We start from the raw sequence: 8,532 nt of genomic DNA on the forward strand, positions 1-8,532 counted from the left end.
AATTATAATTTTATACGCCTGACGCGCGTTTCATTTACATAAGACTCGTCTGCAACGCTCAGATAAAAATAGTTATAAAGCCAAACAATTACAAAGTTGAAGAGCATTGAGAATAAAAAATTCCAAAAAGTTGTGCCAAATACGGATTAGGTAATCTATGTGTGGGATAAGAAAATCCTTAGTTTTTCGAAAAATTGATAGTTTTGTAAACAGGAAACTTATTAAAATGATCATATAATTGATATTCATGTCAACAACGAAGTGCTGACTACTGAGCTGGTGATAACCTCGGAGACGAAACGTTCAGGCAACGATCCAGTGGTGTAAATAGTTATCAAAGGTATCAGAATTATAATTTTATACGCCAGACGCGCGTTTCGTCTACATAAGATTCATCAGTGCCGCTCATATCAAAATAGTTATAAAGCCAAACAAGTACAAATTTGAAGAGCATTGAGGATGCAAAATTCCAAAATGTTGTGCCAAATACGGCTAAGGTAAAAGAGGTACGAAAGATACCAAAGGAACAATCAAACTCATAAATCGAAAATAAACTGATAACTCCATGGCTAAAAATGAAAAAGACAAACGGACAAACAATATTACACATGACACAACATAGAAAACTAAAGAATAAGCAACACGCACCCACCAAAAACTAAGGGTGATCTCAGGTGCTTCGGAAGGGTAAACTGATCGTGCTCAACATGTGGCACCCGTCGTGTTGCTTAGGGGATAACAAATTCGGTAAATAGTCTAATTCGGTACCCTCGGTGACAAAATGTCCAGGCATTGACCCAGTGGTGTAAATAGCCATCAAAGGTACCAGAATTATAATTTTATACGCCAGTCGCGCGTTTCGTCTACATAAGATTCGTCAGTGACGCTCATATCAAAATAGTTATAAAGCCAAACAAGTACAAATTTGAAGAGCATTGAGGATCCAAAATTCCAAAAAATTGCGCCAAATACGGCTGAGGTAATCTATGTCTCGGATAAAATAAAATCCTTATTTTTTTCGAAAATTGATAGTTTTGTTAACAGGAAATTTATATAAAAAAAGGCCATATAATTGATATTCATATCAACACCGATATGTTATACGCCAGATCAAAACATTTTCTTGATGAAACCTCTTTCTTAGCTAGAAAACCAGGATTAATCCACCATTTACAACATAAAAAAATGTCTGTTCCAAGTCAGGAATATGACAGATGTTATCCACTGATGACACGATTGATGTGTTTGAGCTTTTTAATTTGCCGTATGTTTTGGGACATTCCGTTTAGTATTTTTTTCAGAGTTCGGTATTTTTGATATTTCACATTTGGCTCTACATGAAGCCAATACAAACAAATAAAAGTGTACTTAAAATTTAACTTATTCGAATAGTTCCAATTCAAAAATTGTAATGTAATATCAATACGCGTTATGTGTGCATTATTTTTTTTGTGTAATTTTAAAGCTACTTGTACTGTATTATCCGTAAAAATGATAGTTTTTTTTTCCTATCAATACTTAACATTTTTGCTAGATCTAACACTCAGTATAATAAATAAAAATCTGGACAAAACAGTTACCAGTGATGTTTGTATTTAATTATTTTGAAGTCAAAGAGAGGCATGACCATATATTAATGGAGCTTGTTTTAACATATGTAGTATCAATGGCAACTGTAATTCTACATCAAATTTATAAAAATTAGCAAGCCTTTTCGAATAATTCTCAAATTGTAAATATACACGCTGCAGTTATTCATAAATATATAATACCCTTACATCCAATCACAGTGCTCCAAATTTGACTTCAATAACCTGCATCAATTACTGTACAAACAAAGCTAACATAAAAGTTGGAAAATTTAAAACTATTTTTCCCTGTTCATGCCTATTTTGTTTGTGATTCTTACATTAATCTATTGCACGCACTTTAATACGTCATTATTTAATTTCACAGTTAAACCGAATTTTATTTTCGAAAATTACGAATAAGAATATAAAAAAAATACAAATTATGCAGAGATTTCGATGTACCATATTTTATTCCAATACAGCAGCGTTAGCTAATGAACACACAAACAATCGGCCAGTAATAAGATTCAGTCAGTGTACTAATATCAATGTCAGAAACTAATTTTAAATCTCATGTGCACTACAAATGCTTTTGGCATATCCTTCGACAGATATAATTCATGAAATGGCATGTATGGTAATGAAATATATCTTGTTTACTTTTGGTCGTATGATAATCGAAAAAAAATCGGTTTATAACAATCGAAAGTATCACTAAAAGCTTACAAATTTGTTCAAAAATGCGATGTATCTGTGCCTTAACTTATCTGAGATATCATACAACTTGTATGATTTGTAAACTGGCCTATGGCGTCATTTATCCTATCGTAACGCTTTGAATGTATCTAGATTCATATGGAATGTAATACATGTGAAACGTAAATGCCTACCGTAGCAGAGTCAGCAAGTATCACTCCTTATGGAATTTATGTATGTCTCCATTATTTTTCTTCATTTGTATATTCATGAAGATTTATTTAAGGAACACCAATAACTTACTGTATTTATTTTTCTCACATTTAACTTTACTAGTTTGGTCTGTTTTACCAGCTTACTGATTTATGACTATTGAACAGCGGTATACTACATTTGTACATGACCTTTATATGTAAAAAAAAAATGGGTACATCAGTCAACATTGTGTTATCAGCTTAATAACTATAAAAACAAACAAATGTAATAAATGTAACAAAGAAGCACAAAAAGGCATTTGAGTGAAAGGTCTACTAGCTATAACACCAGGTTTAATTCACCATATTCTTAATACTTTGTTATTCGTTGAACATTTAATTTCGGGGTTCCTCAGTTCACACGAAAGCCATTAAAATTATCTTTAAAAAAAATCTTCAGTAATATTGTAATGAGGCACATTAGACCAGATTTGAAGTTATAAGATTTCTAAAGAACTACTCCAAAATCAACAATCACCATCTTTGCTGTAATGTTAATTTCCCTCGGTTTTATAAAATCTAACCCGGATTAGTTTTTAACCCGGATTTTTTTCTCTCTCAATCGATTAATGACTTTTGAACAACGGTGTACTACTGTAGCCTTTGAAAAAATCTTTGACTTTTCGTCGTTTTGAATAAATATTTCACATGCTTAATTGAAAGATTGGTTACATCGTCGCATTTAACAAACCTTTATGTTCAAAACTGGAAATGTTTATACAAATACTTTGTGTTAAATGACTTATGTCATGTAAAATCTTACTGGGTGTGTTCACGTATACGAAACATAAAAATTTTTTTTTTGTAATTAACATAAATAAACTTAACGTTATGAATATCAGGAAAATGCACCCTAAATTTTAAAGGATAGATAGTATTGATAATGAAACAAACATTTATAAATTGTGTTAGCTGAAATCTGAAATCTTGAATATACCATTATAAGAACTATATTTGTAAAATAAAGCAACTATAAAACTGCTATTAATGTTTTCGTTTAAATGTTTTGTAGATTTCCAAAGATGTTGTGCAAGGCTCAACATTATAGTATTTCCACATGGTGTCTGATTTCTTGTTTTCGATGTGTTGTGTTTGAACTGATTTTAATTTGACAAGTAACTGTTATTATCAATCATCATAGTTGCAAATTTTAGCTGAGGTACCTGCTTGCTGACTGTTACAATCCATTACATTTATCAAACCAGTAAAGAAAAGTTTTTTAAAATAATAAGTGATTCCAAAAATAACAATACTGTAATTTTTCATTGAATATAGTTACAAGTACTTCATTTTGAAGCTATAAAAGAAAAGCGAAAAATTGAAAGATACTAAAATGTAATTCAAACTCATAAGTCGAAAACAAACAGACAATGACTGTTATAATGCAAACAACACTACACAAAACACAACATAGAAAATTAAAGAATATCAACACGAACCCCACCAAATATCGGGACGATCTCAGGTTACCTGGAAAGATAAACAGACCCTTCTCCATATTTGACACCCAGCGTCAATCTCATATAAGTGCAGATTTGTCGATGAGATACCACCAAATTTACCAGCAGTCCTATAGTCAGCACTTTTGCGTATAAATGAAATATTATTGATATGTTAACTTTCTGTAAGTTACAAGTTGTAAAATGTTGAATAACTTATCTACCCACAGGTCAGGCATACATTCCTTGATCGTTTTTTCCAAGACTACTCGGATACTTCGTTTTCTAATGGTATTTCATTTGGTCTTCAAACTGATTTGATTCGAGCGCCACTAATGCGTCTTATATTGACGAAACTCGTTCAGTGTACACAGTTATAACCCTGTTATTTTTCACGTGTGAGTATACAGTCCGTGTAACGTAAAAGTTAACAATACGAACGATGCCCGAACCATGAACGGACGATGCCCGAACGATGTACGTACGCTTCCCGAACGGTGTACGAATGCAAACGAAACGCTGACCGAACGTTGTACGGACGCTGAACGAATGATGTACGAACGAAACCATGTACCAAAACCATACTATAAACGATAACATAAGCGCCCTTTAATCGTATATCCTATGGTTTGGCGTAAATCGTTTCATTTAGCGTATACCGTATCGTTTAGTGTACATCGTTTCGTTTAGCGTATATCGTATCGTTTAGCGTACATCGTTTCTTGGCGTGCATAGTTTCGTTTAGCGTATATGTTTTTTTTAAATATCAAACATGAAAGGTGTTCTGTTAAATCTTTTTATATAGGTGATAATATTCGGATCAATCAACATTTTTTTGAAAATAGCCTAAGGTATCACCCTTTTTTTCAAATGAACAACAATTCAAGTTATTTTAGATGGAAGTCGGATTACGGGTCTTAAGGTTGACTTTTTGTTTAAAAAGATTATTAAATATTTTTTTTGTATTCTCGTTTATAGCATGTATTTTAAAATCGACTGAATAGCAGTTTTATCTATATGTCGTAACTAAACCATTTAGTTTTGTATTATAGATGTTTTTATTAATTTCAAAATCAGACGAAAAAAACCAAAATATTTCAAATTTCAAACAAAAACAAATACTTATTATGTGCCTCATCAACTCCAAACATAAATCCCTACCAATGTACAAACGATTGTGTATTATTTTACCAGTCCTATAAATGCACTTTACTTTAAAAAAAACAATCATCAACAATTGTCCGGCAAAAAACTAGACCATTTCCCTATATTCCTGATTTTTCTTATACCATTTTCCTTAATTTTCTTTTACGATTTTCCACTGTTCTTTATTTTGCCCGTTATACTCTTAGACTATTCTAATTTTGTATTTTTTTTTTTTGCTTTATTTTCCTGTATTTATACCTCCTTAATTCGGAGCAACCCACCCTATGTATACATATGATACACACGGTCTATATATCATCGCTTGTGCCAAAATACACATGTTTGCATAAAAGAGGGACGAAAGATACCAAAGGGACAGTCAAACTCATAAATCTAAAACAAACTGACAACGCCATGGCTAAAAATAAAAAAGACAAACAGAAAAACAATAGTACACACGACACAACATAGAAAACTAAAGAATAAACAACACGAACCCCACCAAAAACTAGGGGTGATCTCAGGTGCTCCGGAAGGGTAAGCAGATCCTGCTCCACATGTGGCACCCGTCGTGTTGCTTAAGTGATTACAAATCCGGTAAATAGTCTAATTCGGTAGGTCATATTCATGAAAGGGAAGGGGATTGTAGTTACGACGTAAGGAACATATCCGATATCATTTGTGAAACGGTTATTCCATAACGGTCAACCAACTCGTGATGGCGTCCGTAAAATTTACGAAGGGATGATTTCAACTTCACCATTTGGAACTCTTGGTTTAATAGCTTCCTTGTGAGCAGCAAACCTCTATCAAGAAAATCATGATAGGAAATGCAAGCACGGGAATATCGTATCAATTGGGAGATATATACCCCGTATGCAGGTGCTGCTGGAATGTTGCTACTTAGAAATGGAAAGTTCACAATTGGAAAGCTGAAATCATCTCTTTTGTCGTAAAGTTTTGTTTTCAACCGACCCTCATTGTCAATTTCTAGATGTAAGTCAAGATATGAAGCCGACTTAACTGTATCTGTAGTATCCTTTATCTCTAGTTCGATTGGATAGATGCGTTCCACATAGTCACCAAATTTTGAATTGTTTAGTGAAAGAACATCATCTATATAGCGGAAAGTAGAGTTAAAGGATATTGCTAACTTCTTATCTTTCTTCCTAAGAAGTTCCTGCATGAAGTCAGCCTCATAATAATAAAGAAACAAGTCGGCGAGTAGAGGGGCACAGTTTGTTCCCATTGGAATGCCGACAGTTTGTTGAAAAACACGTCCTCCGAACGTAACAAATATGTTGTCAATCAAGAAATCAAGCATCTTGATAATATCAGTTTCAGAGAATTTTTTGTTTGAATCAGAGTGATTCATAACACAGGATATCCTTGTTCATATTTATTTTAAGTATTGAATGCTTTTTTTGTAACTTCATTGGGGTGTAAAAGCGTCGACCGAAGTACATTTTGTAAGAAGCGCTTCATTCTAAAAATGTGCTCACGGTCAACGCTTTTACAACCCTATGAAGTTACAAAAAGAAGCATTGAATACTTATAAATACATTTTTTAGCTAGGATTATGAAAACACGATTTTTATCAAGTTTTTATTTAATTTTCCTGTCCACTCTATTGTGGGACCTCGTGTCATCTTGAATGATACATTTTATTGTGTTATGAAATTGATAAAGGAATAACGCAAGATTGCAGTGTAGCCAATCAGAATAACGTATTATAATTCAAATTCAAATCTTTAATGCCATAAAACTACATATTTATATGTATGTGACACAACATATAATGAAACATACATCTAATGTTATCATAACATTGTGAATGTCCTCCTAATGATACATCTAATACTTTACAAATATAATGAAAAAATGCGGTGCACAGCCTCCATGCAACTGCTCGACAAAAGATTTTTTTTTATTTCTGGGATTCCTTTTAATGACATATAATAAATACACATTTTTAAAAATGCCAATGCATGTACATCAATTGATATTATATCATCTTCCATTTTGTCGTGCAAATAAAATAACAGAAATATTTTGAAAATATCATACGACTAAACTAGTGAAGGTGAGCTCCAGCAAAGTAGATCCTTAAAATAGTCTTGTACGAAAAGCGTATCACAAGGGGGAACGTTGTTGGTTATTTGTATATATACAGAAATGTTATTCATATAGTCAGGATTCTACTTCTTCAAAATTATCTCCCTATTACGCCAGTCCATGCTCACAATCGTAGAAATGGAAGCCACTGTAGGGATGACTCTCTGCCAATTTTGCTCTTGAAAACTGATAAATTTATCCACATAGCACCATTACGATCGATCGTTATATGTCAGTTATATTTTAAAAGACAAATGTATCTACTAGCTAATGAGCATCAGTTAATGATCTTGTCTGCATTGATTAAACTTAAAAAATATTGTCTGTTTGGATGTCAGGTGAAATTTTCGAAAATTCTTAAGCATTTAAAAAAATCCTAATTAAATACTTCGTGGAAGGGCAGACTAAACATTTTCAGTGGTTGAAGATTATAAACCCTAGTTATCACACACAAGAAAATCATATTTTTTTCGAAGATATCCATTTTCATCATCCAAATTAAAAGACTGTCGTCAAGTACTTTTAGAAAAAAATAGCAATTCGAACACACCTACTCTGTTTTTGTGATTCATTAGATAGGTATTTCACTTGACCCATATATTTCATCTTTTCGTACTGTCATTTTTTTATGTTATAAAGTCAACCTGTAGCTTTGATATATGAAAATGATAGAATCTAAAGCCAGATGCTATATCAAATACTCTTGCTTTGTACGTTTTAAAGACAAAATATACACCCCAAACATGCCCTAACATAAAAAAGGTGCACTCGATTTTCTCTTTTCGATACAATCGTTACCTATTTTGGGGAATTTTTTCTTGATTCACATAATGGAAGGGCTGACACGAATATTTCTGAACTAAAAAATTGATATGTTCTCCGTCCGTGGTAAAAAAAAATCGGAGATTATGCATTTTCTACATCCAACTTATAAATACCCATGTCGTCGACTAGATATCTTATTGTTTTGCATTATTATGTAATAGATACATTGAAAATTTATGCAAATGGTGTTTTTAAAGTAAAAACTTCGTAATTGAGAAGAAAATTGTCGTTTTATTTGTTTCTATCATTTTTTAAAATTTTGTAACTATATCAAACATTACAGTAAACATTTATCGCTTTCTCGATAAAAGTTATCAAAGGTACCAGGTTTATAATTTAATACGCCAGACGCGCGTTTCGTCTACATAAGACTCATCAGTAACGCTCATGTCAAAATATTTATAAAGCCGAAGCTTCGATTCTTTTGTTCTATTTCAAAAGTGTTTCCGCCTGCATATATCAAGACAAATTAAGATTTAAATCTGC

Source organism: Mytilus edulis, chromosome 10 (assembly GCF_963676685.1).
Source record: "Mytilus edulis chromosome 10, xbMytEdul2.2, whole genome shotgun sequence".
In the NCBI taxonomy this organism is placed as follows: domain Eukaryota; kingdom Metazoa; phylum Mollusca; class Bivalvia; order Mytilida; family Mytilidae; genus Mytilus; species Mytilus edulis.